Below are 16,676 nucleotides of genomic sequence, written 5' to 3'. Positions count from 1 at the left end.
CTTCTGATATTGCAGAAATTGTAAGACTTCAGGGTGCCAGTGCTTTGTGTCTCACCACTTCCACTGATTATTATTTTTATTATTATGTCTGGGCCGTACTGCAGCGTAGTAGCCATTATAAAGTTGCTGCTACGCTGTCATTTAGTTCGTTTATTGTTGCGAAGTGAGTAGTGAAGCAGTTTCTGATTTATTATGTGAACTACCTGGAACTCAGAGAAGATACACTCCTGGAAATGGAAAAAAGAACACATTGACCCCGGTGTGTCAGACCCACCATACTTGCTCCGGACACTGCGAGAGGGCTGTACAAGCAATGATCACACGCACGGCACAGCGGACACACCAGGAACCGCGGTGTTGGCCGTCGAATGGCGCTAGCTGCGCAGCATCTGTGCACCGCCGCCGTCAGTGTCAGCCAGTTTGCCGTGGCATACGGAGCTCCATCGCAGTCTTTAACACTGGTAGCATGCCGCGACAGCGTGGACGAGAACCGTATGTGCAGTTGACGGACTTTGAGCGAGGGCGTATAGTGGGCATGCGGGAGGCCGGGTGGACGTACCGCCGAATTGCTCAACACGTGGGGCGTGACGTCTCCACAGTACATCGATGTTGTCGCCAGTGGTCGGCGGAAGGTGCACGTGCCCGTCGACCTGGGACCGGACCGCAGCGACGCACGGATGCACGCCAAGACCGTAGGATCCTACGCAGTGCCGTAGGGGACCGCACCGCCACTTCCCAGCAAATTAGGGACACTGTTGCTCCTGGGGTATCGGCGAGGACCATTCGCAACCGTCTCCATGAAGCTGGGCTAAGGTCCCGCACACCGTTAGGCCGTCTTCCGCTCACGCCCCAACATCGTGCAGCCCGCCTCCAGTGGTGTCGCGACAGGCGTGAATGGAGGGACGAATGGAGAAGTGTCGTCTTCAGCGATGAGAGTCGCTTATGCCTTGGTGCCAATGATGGTCGTATGCGTGTTTGGCGCCCTTCAGGTGAGCGCCACAATCAGGACTGCATACGACCGAGGCACACAGGGCCAACACCCGGCATCATGGTGTGGGGAGCGATCTCCTACACTGGCCGTACACCACTGGTGATCGTCGAGGGGACACTGAATAGTGCACGGTACATCCAAACCGTCATCGAACCGATCGTTCTACCATTCCTAGACCGGCAAGGGAACTTGCTGTTCCAACAGGACAATGCACGTCCGCATGTATCCCGTGCCACCCAACGTGCTCTAGAAGGTGTAAGTCAACTACCCTGGCCAGCAAGATCTCCGGATCTGTCCCCCATTGAGCATGTTTGGGACTGGATGAAGCGTCGTCTCACGCGGTCTGCACGTCCAGCACGAACGCTGGTCCAACTGAGGCGCCAGGTGGAAATGGCATGGCAAGCCGTTCCACAGGACTACATCCAGTATCTCTACGATCGTCTCCATGGGAGAATAGCAGCCTGCATTGCTGCGAAAGGTGGATATACACTGTACTAGTGCCGACATTGTGCATGCTCTGTTGCCTGTGTCTATGTGCCTGTGGTTCTGTCAGTGTGATCATGTGATGTATCTGACCCCAGGAATGTGTCAATAAAGTTTCCCCTTCCTGGGACAATGAATTCACGGTGTTCTTATTTCAATTTCCAGGAGTGTATATATATATATATATATATATATATATATATATATGTATTAGTACACAATTTGTAACCCTTATCACACTTTCTGAGATGTTAACACTAGTAAAAACCGAAACTCCGCTATCAAGCCCTGAAGACCATGTGATGTAGACCGGGCGCCGTGTCGTCCTGATTTGTATGGAGGGGCATGGAGTCAGCACTCCATGCACCTGGCCGTTGTCGGCGTTTAGACTTTGGAGCCACTAACTATCAGTCATGTAGCTCATCGGTTGCCGTTACGAGGCTGTGTGCACCCCGGCCCAGTACTCCTAACAAGGAAAAATCCTTGGCACTACCTGTAATCGAACCAGATTCGTCCGCATGGCACCCATCTACACTGGCCACTCGGCTGCGGAGGCGGACGTTAATACTAGTAGTTGAAATAAAAAATGTAATTATTGGTATCGTATGTCATTAGTATTACAGTGTTACAAAGTAGAGATCTTTTAAGAATAATGCAGTTTTGTCACCAAACGGAAATGAACTATTCTGTTTTTAGCTGTCAGAAAATTTCATTTTACCCCTCAGGTGGTAATTACTGTATTAGATGCTGTATCGTCCGATACAGCCAGGGCAAAAGCACCTCAGGCGCAAAGATGCGAGTTCCACCAGCCCCACGGGCGGCGCTGAGGATGAGGGTATCCACTTCGCCTCAGCCAATTGCCGGCCGAGTACAGTCCGCCAATGACCGGACGATAACAGACAGAAGCCTACTCGGGAGATAAAAGAGCAGCTCTGACCCACTTGGTTATAGATCATCGTCCAGGGCTGACTTAGACAGTGAACGCTGTATAATGGACGCTTAGAAGTGAACAGACAGTTATTGTAAATTGCATTTGCTATTTACTGTGAAAAAAAAAATGGAATGAGCGTTAGGCATTGTTGGCCGCGAGGCCCCATCCGGGGAAGTTTGGGCGACTTTCGTGTCGGTGATGAGGACAACACATCACCTAGTCGACGAGCGGAGAAAATCTCCAACCTGGTCAGGAATCCAACCCGGGTCCGCTAGACGGTAGGCAAGCACGTTCCCACTCTGTACTGTGAAGTTTACCTACGATTTATTTGCTCTTAGCCATTGAGGATTTTTTTGTGTTATATTACATGCAGCGTTGGAGATTTCATTATTCAATAAGTCACAAAGATAAGTAAACCTTCTTAACTCAAAAATGGTTCAAATGGCTCTGAGCACTATGGGACTTAACATCTGTCGTCATCAGTCGCCTAGAACTACTTAAACCTAACTAACCTAAGGACATCACAGACATCCATGCCAGAGGTAGGATTCGAACCTGCGACCGTAGCGGTCACGCGCTTCCAAACTGAAGCGCCTAGAATCGCACGGCCACACTGGCCGGCCTTTTTCAACTAATTTGTGCGACTTTCTTACTAATTTGTTGGAGTGTTGTAGAACCTTCGTTCTCCTATCCTGTCACCCGACCCTGGGGGATAGCTGTGTAATAGTGCCAGGGAGAAATTTTCTTAGCAGTTCCTGCACCAGAAGCCGTTTCACGAATTCGTAAACTCGGCCTACCGTTACAACGGTGGCGACTCGGCCTCCACAGCAGTAGCGACGAGGCCCTTCACAAAACTGGGATCAAGGGTTTACAAAAGTAGAGCGAATCCAAAATAGCATGTCCCTGATTTGAAGGATTACTGGTAGCGGAGAAGCAGATGCCATAATGTCACACGTGTTCCTTTAGCTAATTGTATTACTGTGAGTGAAACCGGGGCATTCATTCATACTGGGGTGTTTAAGAAACGAATCGTACTTGAAATGAAGAATCAGTCTTTCCGCACACCGACGGGTGTGGACGAGAAAGCTCACAGCTAGCAGGGGGAGACCGGCACCAAGGAAGGTCGCACGTGCCCGGCATACAGGTAGGTGTAGCAAGGCCCCCACGCCCCGCAAACTCCCGGCACGGCGCGGTGACGTACGGAGTGCTGTCCCTAATTCTCGCTTTGTTTTGACGTGCGACGCGGCAGTTGGCAGCCCTGTGTGGTCCACTGCGATTTATGCCGCGCTGGCACTTCCCGCCCGATGCGCCTCCATTTATAAAACGGGGGACAAATGCGCACGTCACTTCAGCTTTTGCGTAATAGACGGATTTTCGTTTTGCGCCGAACAATGAATGCTCGGCGCAGTGCGGAAAATATTTCCCCGTACCCCCGGCCCGGCGGCGCTGCCGCGGGCGCCCGCTCTCTGTGCCGAATGGATTTGTTTTCGTCGGCCGTAATCGATCTTCCCGTCCGACCTCTGCTCTCCGATTCCGGACCTCGTTGGCGGTGTACCGTGAGCGAGCAGTTGCCCACACCGGCGATAAAGCTAAGTAACCGCCGGCCCTTTATTCGCATCTACGCAGGAGCGGCGCGGCCGATGCAGCGGCCAGATAGCGGCGGAAACAAGCTCGCGCCGCTGACTCACGACTGACCAGCGGGTACGACCCGCGCGCGCTCTGGGCGCCCGCCGAGCCCGCAGCGGCCTGCCCTTATCCGTGCCATCTTGACGCCTGCTAGTGTGTTTGTTTGCGGCTGGCCCCGTAAATCTCTGACCACTATGCGCGCTCCAACTCTTTGCAGAGCTAAAGGTTGCGGCTGATGCACCGGGGCGTTATGTCGGTCAGTAGCTTTACCGACTTGTGGGAACGCAAAGGCCTTCGGCAGACAGGGTGTCCCGGGACGAATAGTCAGTATCCAGTTGGGTGACCAACTCTCCCGCATTTACCGGTATCAAGCGTATTACCGCAATTTTTTTTTAATCTTCCCGTCTCTCTTAATGGCTGGCTGTTTCTTCCGTATATTTCGTCAATAGTCACTGTTGTAAATATTAATCCCGGGAAGTACTGTCGATAGTTCAAGTTTCATGACCGACAGATTGAGAAAAGGTCTCGTATAATAATCGATACTATCGTCGACATGTTGCTTGTTTTCTGTTCATACTTCTGCGGAAAGACCACTGGTGGTAAGTTCCTATGGGACCAAACTGCTGAGGTCATCGGTCCCTAGGCTTACACACTACTTAATTTAACTCAATCTAACTAACGCTAAGGACAACACACAACACCCCCCCCCCCCCACACACACACACACCACGCCGGCCGGGATGGCCGAGGGGTTCTAGGCGCTACAGTCTGGAACCGCGAGACCGCTACGGTCGCAGGTTCGAATCCTGCGACGGGCATGGATGTGTGTGATGTCCTTAGGTTAGTTAGGTTTAAGTAGTTCTAAGTTCTAGGGGACTGATGACCTCAGAAGTCAAGTCCCATAGTGCTCAGAGCCATTTGAACCATTTTTGAACACACACACACACACACACACACACACACACACACACACACACACACTCCAGGAGAGCCGCGCAAACCGTGACAAGGGGCCTAGACCGCGCGGCTCAGCAGAAAGAAGACGGTTTGGCTCAACGGAATAGGGGACCTCAAAAGAATGACATAGCTTACGCGTCTAGAGAGGTCGTGAGAGAGAGATATGTACTTGTTTCTCGGTCAGTACTGTCGAACCACACATGCGTTCCCCTCCCACCAATCAGAAGTAGTGGTACAAATAACACATGGAAGTAACAAGGGCTCGCTAAAGACGATTACAGAGATGTTAATTTTTAAACTCGTTAGTTGCATTACTTCTCAATCGGCTCCCAAAAGACAATATCATTATACAACACTTCAAAACAGTTTTGTCTCTTACGAAAAACAAGTGGACTGATCAGAGAAACAGCACCAGCTTAGAATTAAGTAAGTGGGTATGAATGAAATCAAATTCGATTATAATTGCATAGAGTTTTCTAAATTTGCACAGGAAGATAAAAAATTGAAGACTTCTGCAGCTGCTTAAGTATTTAGGGTACACTTAATATACATGTGCAGATTTCTTGAATTTCATTCTGATAATATTCGCGTATTTTATGTGACGAACAAAACAGTTGGTTCGTTTAGATTACATTAGATTTATTTTTCATTCCACAAAATCACAGATGACGGGAGTCTCGTATCTGTAGAACATGTCAGAAACATAACACAACAGACATATTTGGAAAACTTGAGAGTAATACTTATTTCTGAATTTAAACCACAAATGAGTCTTATTACACGCTTTTGCACTTTGAACCTTTCTCTGACTTTGAGGAGTTACCCAAAAATATGTTACTGTACTCCTAATATAGTTCGGTAAGCAAAATATGCCAGTTTTTTATGTTTACATCACTGTTGCCACTTTTCCAAGAAAATGTTGGCCAGAAAGTGGTCATGTCCCTTAAAACTATAATAAAATGTTGGTCGCCCTGGTATCCAGGGATATGACAGAAACGATCATTTGAAGCAAAAAAATTCACAAGGACATATGCCCTATTCCAAATCGTTTCCGATGTAAAACACACTTAATGTACGTTCTTCAATATTTTGTCAGGTTTGCACACATACAACAGCTAGTAGGCATTACAATAAGCTCTTTCAACTCTCGAATCGACGTATGAGCATATAGCTGGTGACTCTACCGTACGATTTCTGTATAATAACCATTCCATTGTGAAATTTGAGCGGATGCTTTCTTCTTCAAGCGTGTCGCTACTTCAACTTTCTCCTACCCATCATACGAACAGTAATCACACTCTCATAGATATATTTGCAACGAAATCCCCAGAGTAATTGGTACCTCTCAAATATTTGCACCTGGCATGTGTGCTTGTTAGATATTTTTCATGACGTACTACAATGTCGCGGAAAGGAAATACAACTGACCACGTTTCGAGAATTAAAACGCACACTTGCACTGATTCACATAAGTGCTCAAAGGTTGTGGGACGTCTTCTGTTCTCTTTGTGGACATAAATAGAAAACTTCTTGGATTTATAATAAACGTTCTCAATTATATGACTAGTACGCTCTCCTAAATAGCGGAAAAGTATGAAGTAAACCAGCACCTTGGCTAGCTGAAGAACTAAAAGAACACATGAATCTCAGAGACGCTCCACATCGGACGTACTAACTCTGCACCACAGTAACAATCATATTGAACAGATGCAGAAGCGGAATAGAATCATTCAAGCTCTGAGAAATGCAAAACTCAGACATGCCCATGCATTAACCGATAACAGAAATAGACCAGTTGTTCTACGGAAAAACCTGCGTGGTGTTGGTATAGGCAAAGTAAAAGTTGCAGCTGATCCTGTTACCCTCCGAAAGAACTGATCCGGTACTTCACCTTACCTATAACCACAATTATACTACAAACGGAACAGAGACTCATTTATTACTTCATGGGGGTAAACGTCTGTAGCCGAGAAAAATTATACCGGAAAATGTTGCTTACAATACCATTTGGACACGATGGCATCACCTTCAAACTGACGGAAACAGGGAGTAGGTAAGCCAGTACCAAAACAGGACGTCGTAGGCTACGAATGTCACTTCTCAATAGCGTTTTCGCGAAAAGAGCGTTGTCCGATTGTAGTTCACGCAACACTAGGATTTCGATTGGACCTACTGCTACCAACTCCAGCATTACGTTATTGGTTTTTAGAAAAAGCCATCTATTTAATAAAGTGAATGTTACAGCAACAGAAGAGTCACTGCTATGAAGTGTGCGAGCAAGCTTATGAAACGACATTACTAGATTTGCTCATCTGTTTGAGACCCAAAATAGGTGGGGAATATAATCATTCTGCGCCCTATCTTAAACTTGTGATGCGTAAGCAAATTACCCCCCGCAGCGTCTTTTAAGAGGCGAATAACTCATGCAAGGACTATGGACATTATTCCAGCAAGATGTCAGATTTACCACCTTAGAAGATACCGAGATGAACGATTTAGTAATATCCTTGCTACAGGCTTCTCCTCTCGGCAGCATCAGGGTCTGAACTTGACTCCGATATCAGCTGATTCATGCTGCCTCTTCAGTGACTATATCATAGACAAAGTGTTGTCAGAGTTCTAACGATATACGTGAATTATGGGAGAGATCTATTCATGGTAAAAATTTGCAACGGTTAACTCCTCATGATCTTATCGTAAACCAGTACAAATAAGGCGTATTTTTGATACTAAATAATGCATTTATTGTTAATAAGACTGCATTGGCAAATCCAGAAGCGCGCAAATGTATAATGAAAATTATTTTAGCGCGTTTTCAGTCTGAAATTGCTATATTAGTGCTGATAGCTTCTGGTTTTTCTCCAGCTTTGAAAGACGAAATGTTAGGCTGAGAAACATGTCGAGTCACGGCATAAAGCCAGTAAACCAAAAACCACGAAGGACACAAAGAAAATGTCTGGAACAACGGCTGAAATGTAGGACCCAGCATCCCCACAATCTGATGGATCCTTGAGACGTAATCACGAACGAATATGTTCACCTGGATTTGGCGCACCTGAAGAAATTTATAGATCCTCTTCATCTCCGAATAGGAGCCATTATCATGGCTAGAGAAAGTGTGCCTGGTGTTGACCAATTTTTGTCTCATGTGTTTATGGTCTTTCTAGATGTTAGGGCATTGCATGCAGAAATAAATAAATTTTTGTAATTCACTTACGGAAAATGCCGGCATGGTTCCTTTCCCAATGTAAGCTTGTGCTGGTTCTCTAACGAGCTCGTCGTGAAACCCATCATCACCTTCTTCTTTCGAAGCAGTAACTTACATAACGTCCTTGGGCTGTTTCTCTCTTTTCCAAATCGAACCGATCTGTGCTGGTTTCTCTACTTATGAATCGTCAGATACAGCTTTTGTCGTTTTTGAACGATCCGCGATTTTCTCAGGGGAGATTCGTTTATCATTGCATATATCCGTCTTTTTTTTCCAAATGTATTGACCAAATGTATTGACCAACTCTCCCTCCATGAACCATGGACCTTGCCGTTAGCGATACAGATAGCCGTACCGTAGGTGCAACCACAACGGAGGGGTATCTGTTGAGAGGCCAGACAAACGTGTGGTTCCTGAAGAGGGGCAGCAGCCTTTTCAGTAGTTGCAGGGGCAACAGTCTGGATGATTGACTGATCTGGCCTTGTAACATTAACCAAAACAGCCTTGCTGTGCTGGTACTGCGAACGGCTGAAAGCAAGGGGAAACCACAGCCGTAATTTTTCCCGAGGACATGCAGCTTTACTGTATGATTAAATGATGATGGCGTCCTCTTGGGTAAAATATTCCGGAGGTAAAATAGTCCCCCATTCGGATCTTCGGGCGGGGACTACTCAGGAGGACGTCGTTATCAGGAGAAAGAAAACTGGTGTTCTACGGATCGGAGCGTGGAATGTCAGATCCCTTAATCGGGCAGGTAGGTTAGAAAATTTAAAAAGGGAAATGGATAGGTTAAAGTTATATATAGTGGGAATTAGTGAAGTTCGGTGGCAGGAGGAACAAGACTTTTGGTCAGGTGATTACAGGGTTATAAATACAAAATCAAATAGGGGTAATGCAGGAGTAGGTTTAATAATGAATAAAAAAATAGGAGTGCGGGTTAGCTACTACAAACAGCATAGTGAACGCATTATTGTGGCCAAGATAGACACAAAGCCCATGCCTACTACAGTAGTACAAGTTTATATGCCAACTAGCTCTGCAGATGATGAAGAAATAGATGAAATGTATGACGAGATAAAAGAAATTATTCAGGTAGTGAAGGGAGACGAAAATTTAATAGTCATGGATGACTGGAATTCGTCAGTAGGAAAAGGGAGAGAAGGAAACATAGTAGGTGAATATGGATTGGGGGGAAGGAATGAAAGAGGAAGCCGCCTTGTAGAATTTTGCACAGAGCATAACTTAATCATAGCTAACACTTGGTTCAAGAATCATAAAAGAAGGTTGTATACCTGGAAGAATCCTGGAGATACTAAAAGGTATCAGATAGATTATATAATGGTAAGACAGAGATTTAGGAACCAGGTTTTAAATTGTAAGACATTTCCTGAGGCAGATGTGGATTCTGACCACAATCTATTGGTTATGAACTGCAGATTGAAACTGAAGAAACTGCAAAAAGGTGGGAATTTAAGGAGATGGGACCTGGATAAACTGAAAGAAGCAGAGGTTGTAGAGAGTTTCAGGGAGAGCATAAGGGAACAATTGACAGGAATGGGGGAAAGAAATACAGTAGAAGAAGAATGGGTAGCTCTGAGGGATGAAGTAGTGAAGGCAGCAGACGATCAAGTAGGTAAAAAGACGAGGGCTAATAGAAATCCTTGGGTAACAGAAGAAATATTGAATTTCATTGATGAAAGGAGAAAATATAAAAATGCAGTAAATGAAGTAGGCAAAAAGGAATACAAACGCCTCAAAAATGATATCGACAGGAAGTGCAAAATGGCTAAGCAGGGATGGCTAGAGGACAAATGTAAGGATGTAGAGGTTTATCTCACTAGGGGTAAGATAGATACTGCCTACAGGAAAATCAAAGAGACCTTTGGAGAGAAGAGAACCACTTTTATGAATATCAAGAGCTCAGATGGCAACCCAGTTCTAAGCAAAGAAGGGAAGGCAGAAGGGTGGAAGGAGTATATAGAGGGTTTATACAAGGGCGATGTACTTGAGGACAATATTGTAGAAATGGAAGAGGATGTAGATGAAGAAATGGGAGATAAGATACTGCGTGAAGAGTTTGACAGAGCACTGAAAGACCTGAGTCGAAACAAGGCCCCGGGAGTAGACAACATTCCATTAGAACTACTGATGGCCTCGGGAGAGCCAGACAAGACAAATCTCTACCATCTGGTGAGCACGATGTATGAGACAGGCGAAATACCCTCAGACATCAAGAAGAATATAATAATTCCAATCCCAAAGAAAGCAGGTGTTGACAGATGTGAAAATTACCGAACTATCAGTTTAATAAGTCACAGCTGCAAAATACTAACGCGAGTTCTTTACAGACGAATGGAAAAACTGGTAGAAGCGGACCTCGGGGAAGATCAGTTTGGATTCCGTAGAAATGTTGGAACACGTGAGGCAATACTAACCTTACGACTTATCTTAGAAGAAAGTTTAAGAAAAGGCAAACCTACGGTTCTAGCATTTGTAGACTTAGAGAAAGCTTTTGACAATGTTAACTGGAATACTCTCTTTCAAATTCTGAAGGTGGCAGGGGTAAAATACAGGGAGCGAAAGGCTATTTACAATTTGTACAGAAACCAGGTGGCAGTTATAAGAGTCGAGGGGCATGAAAGGGAAGCAGTGGTTGGGAAAGGAGTGAGACAGGGTTGTAGCCTCTCCCCGATGTTATTCAATCTGTATATTGAGCAAGCAGTAAAGGAAACAAAAGAAAAATTCGGAGTAGGTATTAAAATTCATGGAGAAGAAGTAAAAACTTTGAGGTTCGCCGATGGCATTGTAATTCTGTCAGAGACAGCAAAGGACTTGGAAGAGCAGTTGAACGGAATAGACAGTGTCATGAAAGGAGGGTATAAGATGAACATCAACAAAAGCAAAACAAGGATAATGGAATGTAGTCGAATTAAGTCGGGCGATGCTGAGGGAATTAGATTAGGAAATGAGACACTTAAAGTAGTAAAGGAGTTTTGCTATTTGGGGAGTAAAATAACTGATGATGGTCGAAGTAGAGAGGATATAAAATGTAGACTGGCAATGGCAAGGAAAGCGTTTCTCAAGAAGAGAAATTTGTTAACATCGAATATAGATTTAAGTGTCAGGAAGTCGTTTCTGAAAGTATTTGTATGGAGTGTAGCCATGTATGGAAGTGAAACATGGACGATAACTACTTTGGACAGGAAGAGAATAGAAGCTTTCGAAATGTGGTGCTACAGAAGAATGCTGAAGATAAGGTGGGTGGATCACGTAACTAATGAGGAGGTATTGAATAGGATTGGGGAGAAGAGAAGTTTGTGGCACAACTTGACTAGAAGAAGGGATCGGTTGGTAGGACGTGTTTTGAGGCATCAAGGGATCACAAATTTAGCATTGGAGGGCACCGTGGAGGGTAAAAATCGTAGAGGGAGACCAAGAGATAAATACACTAAACAGATTCAGAAGGATGTAGGTTGCAGCAGGTACTGGGAGGTGAAGAAGCTTGCACAGGATAGAGTAGCATGGTGAGCTGCATCAAACCAGTCTCAGGACTGAAGACCACAACAACATTGACCAACTGGGATCACGATGACAACTTCAGTTCCTCTTCTTCCTTTGTTGTTTTTTCCTATTTTTCCACAGTCCCTCATTTTCTCCCCATGAAGCGTCTTCCTTTTTTTTTGTCCATGTCGTTCCCGATTTTTTATTTCTTCTGCTTCGAAAGCCTTCCACATTTAGTATTTTGTTTTTAAAACTGTTTCTTTTTGCTATTTCTGGTTCTTTGATGTTTATTTCTAGATATATCCATCCTTCTGTAATCCATACCATTGTCGATTTCTTCTTCCAGAAATATAGGAGTATTTGTTTTGTTAGTCTATCTCCATCCATTCGGTAGAGGTGCCTGAAAATGGTTAATATTCGTTTGGCCATCACTTCAGATATTTTCTCTATATTTTTGTTGATCTACTCATTACTTCTTATTTTTCAACTATCTGCAGTTTTTATTGCACCCATTATTTTTCTAATGATCCTTCTTTCGAGTAACTCTAGTTTGTTCATCTTATAGTTCATCGTTAGGCTTTCAGATCTGTATAAACATTCTGGTCGAAGCACTGTAGTGTAGTGTTTTAGTTGTTTTTCTAGATATACATTTCTTGATGTAAATATTTTTGGTCAGACCATATGCTCTTTCCATTTTGTTAATTCTTACATCTATTGCAGATTTTTCTAGTCCATTTTGTTGTATAGTTTCTCCAAGATATTTAAATTTATTTAATCCCTCTATTTTACCTATGTATGTTTCTTTGAATTTTCGTGGATTTCTTATATTTGTCATGAATTTTGTTTTTTCAACTGAAATTTTGAGACCTGTTCTGTTTACTATTTTTGCCAGAAGGTTTATTTGAATAACTGCTTCTGTCAGGTTTTCTGAAAGTATTGCAATCTCGTCCTCAGAAGCCAAGCAGTTTACCTTAATTCCATTTGTTTTCGTTCCCAGAGTTATTGGTTCAGTTTTGTGATTTTTTAGCTCCGAATTTCAGATCCTTACAATCTTTTCTAGAGCACAATTAAGCAGTAAAGGTGATAAACCATAAAATTGTCTAACACCAGTTTTTAATTTCAAATGGCTGAGATACTTCTCCCATAAATTTGATTTTAGATATTGCTAATTATGATTTAACGCCAAATTTCTAAGACCTTATCTATTGTTCCTCTGTCTACACAATCAAATGCTTTCTTGAAATCAATAAGTGACACTATTATTGGTTTGCTGGTTAACATTCTATGGTGAATTAAAAATATGTTCTGCACAGGACCTTTCCTTTCGAAAACCACCCTGATATTCTCCCAGTTGTTTGCCTAAAGTATCTACCACTCTGTTCAGGAGAATTTTTGATAATATTTCGTATGCCACTGGCAGAAGTGACACTCCGCTGTAATTATTGACTTTTGTTTCTCTCCCATTTTATGTAGAGGATTAATGCTGTTTTCCATACAACTGGAATCTTTCCAGTTTTCCAAAAGTTCTCAAAAAGCAGCTGATGATCCTTTATGATTTTTGGTTGTGACCACTTCAACAATTCTACTTTTATAGAGTCTTCACCACTTGCTTTATTGTTTTTGTGTGTTTTGATGACTTCATTAATTTCTAACTCTGTAGGTGAGAAATCTTCCTGCGTATTTTGAGGTGTCACTGGAAATTCTAATTTATCTGTTGGAACTGGACAGTTTAACAGCTTTTCAAAACATTTTGCTAAAATTTCACAGTTTTCTTTGTTATTCAATCCCATTTTGCCATTTTCATCTTTGAAACAGGTACTTGGTGCCTGATATCCCTTAAGTATGTGTTTGAAAGTTTGGTAAAAATTTCTAGTATTATTTTTGGTGAAATTTTCTTCTATTTCAATAAGCCGAGCATTTTCAAAGTTTCTTTTGATTATCCGGATTATTTTTGATGTTTCTTTTCTTTGTTGCTTGAATTGTTCAAGGTCTTCGTCTTTTTTCGAATATCTCCATTTTCTCCATTTTTGAGCTGTTTGTGTTAGTGCTTCTTCACACTCCTCATTCAACCATGTCTTCTTTTTATTCTTGACCACTCCTCAAGTTTTCTCTGCTGCTTGAGTTATTTACATCTGGACTTCACGCCAATCACCTTCTTTACTTGTCTCAATTTATTGTCTAAATTTTTCTTTATTTTCTTTTGTAATATTAGCTGTAGTGGTGTTGTATCTGATCACATTCTTGGTCGCCTTTTTTGTTTTAGATGGGAGAAATTTTATTTTAATCTTATAGTCATAATGATCTGAATCGAATTCCCCATTTCTAATTACTTTAACATCCTTATTTTCCGTGATATAGCTTTTCGAAATAGCTACGTGATCCAGTTGAAATTCTCCTAGGTTCGTATTTGGATATCACCAAGTTTTGGCTTTTCTTGGAAGTTTGCGGAAATGTGTGGACATGGATTTTTAACTGGAACATTTTACTCATATTGATCAGTCTTCCACCATTTCTGTTTGTTCTTGAATGTGCTGGATATTCACCTACAATAGTCCGAAATTTCTTTTCCCTCCCAATTTGTGCATTGAAGTCACCAAGAAGCATTTTAACGCCCTTTTTAGGTATGATAGAACTTTCAGATTCCAAAAGATCCCAGAACTGATTTACTTTCTTCAGATTTCTTTTGTTGTCAGCATTTCTAGGTGCATGACAATTTATGAGGGTGTAACTTTTATTCTTGCATTTTATTGTTGACATGGATATTCTTTCTGAATTCGATCTAAATTATGTTACACTGTCTATGTTTTCTTTGTTTACATAAAATACTGTTCCAAACATTGACCTGTTTTCCATTATTCTCGCTGCTGGTTTCCCTTTATAAATTCTATAATGTTGTGTATCAACTACATTCTCATCTAAGAATCGTGTTTCCTGGAATGCTATAACTTGTATATCGTTCTTCTGCAGAAATAGTTCTAATTCCTTTTGTTTCCCAATTTTCAGAAGAGAATTTACATTTAATGTTCCAGAGTAGTACTTCTTCTTGAACTGAAACTTGGAAGGCTTTTCAATATATTCCATCTCTTCTTCACCGCAAATGTTTTGGACTCCTCAGAATCCTAGGTCCCATTGCATTATATGATGTAATGGTGTATTCCTCATCAGAGTTACCACCTGGGGTAGAGCATCCATTGTGCGAACTTTCCATTTTGCGACTTGAAGCTGTAAATCGTAAAGAGTATTGAATCCAAAGTCATCCCTGAATTCCCAAGGTAAGGCCAGATTGTTAGCCTGGAATATTACTTATTCAGTCGCCACTAAAATGTGGAACAGACGCTGTCGGGGTGCCGCCACTAACATGTGGAACGGTCGTGCCAATTTTGGCCTTGGACAAGAGGCTGCCTCTTCCGACAGCTCCGCCGTACCGAAGTCCATCTTATCCGCCTTCGCTGCCGTTGTTGTCTTCACCGTATCCCTGGCAAGGGGCCCTCACGAGGTACTGTTACCCGGGCCAGGTGAACGAAGGTTCTTTTTTTTTAACGAGGTGTTACTCCTCCCCCTCCTTACTCAACCGGGCTTGGGACCAGCTATGGCGGAGTTTTATCCGTCATTACTATTTATTCATCTTTCTTTATAATTATGAGATCATTCGCCTTGTCTTTTATGCAAGAATAAGTGCACTACAGAAAGCTGGTCGTTTTGATATATTTCTTCATTCACTATAAATACAAAATGAATGAAACCAAATATTGTGAAATATAAAAATAGTCTCATGAAACAAATTATTGCATGGATTCAAATTTTGTCGACAACATGGAAAAAACGCAGAGAAGACATGTTTCGATATAAATTTTGATACATGTATCTTTCGTGTACAATTGACTTTGGACTTGTGCTCGCGCCATTGCGGCGTCCGTGTAATTAAAAGTTGGTTATCGGTTGTAGAAGAAGTCGAACATATTTTACTCTTGCTTTTCAAAGTTGTGATAGTCGAAGTGTTTGAAAATGGAGACTGATATTTTGTGAAAATTTTAGTTGTGAAACCTTGGTCAGTTTTACACGTGTGTAAAACGGAGAGGTCAATGGAAGAAGTTGTCAAGTTATCGGAAAGAAAACAGTGTTTCAGCCGTAAAATCGAAAACCGCGGACCCGAGCAGTGGAATGTTGTTAGAATATATTATTGCTGCCCTTGAAGTACTCAAAACTTAATAAGGTAAGTAATGAAACATTTCATTCTGCCATTGCTACACCATCGAAATATGTATATCGTTGCTGAAAAAAGTGGTATTTTACTCGAAGCGCATTGTATACTTTATTTTCAAGCTTGTGATAGTTGGTAGCTTTGGAAGTAGCATAACCCACCACAAGCTGATTCAAATGAATCCTCTCGGCATTCCTCATCAACGCGTCGACTGCTCTATGGCCCCCGGCGGCTGCAGCAGAACCGCGCGCCTAACTCCGTGGGACTGCTTGGCCTGGTGGTGAAACATACGTCTCTAAAGCCGTCCTCACACGGGACGAGGCAGCTAACGTTGACATGGACGCAGGCAAGACATCCGCCCTTAAGAAAGACAGCGGTGTCGGAACACGGGACGAGCTGGTTACTGGCATTATTTGGCTCACAAACCACACAGTTACTTTACGAAAATGGACGCAAGTAAACAGATGCGTTAATTCTGTTAGCGATTGTCGCAGAAGAGCGGAGAAAATCACCAAGAAATGTCTGGCTTCAAACGTGAACTGCTGTCAGAGTAACACAGCTATCAGAGATGCATATTAGTAGAAGTTATTCGTTAGCTCAGTTGAAATTTTATCCCATTTTCGGTTTTAAATTGACTATAGTTAAGGTATAGTGGCTCATTTCAGTATGCATATGGATAATATCCATATTCTCGATGTTTCATTGACTACCAACAATCTGAAATAACGTAATTCACATAGCTTTCAAGATCAAGATTCGTTTCTTAATTTCATTTGAA

The sequence above is a fragment of the Schistocerca americana genome, chromosome 6 (genome assembly GCF_021461395.2).
Source record: "Schistocerca americana isolate TAMUIC-IGC-003095 chromosome 6, iqSchAmer2.1, whole genome shotgun sequence".
Taxonomy (NCBI): domain Eukaryota; kingdom Metazoa; phylum Arthropoda; class Insecta; order Orthoptera; family Acrididae; genus Schistocerca; species Schistocerca americana.
Note: the sequence above shows the minus strand (reverse complement) of the source record.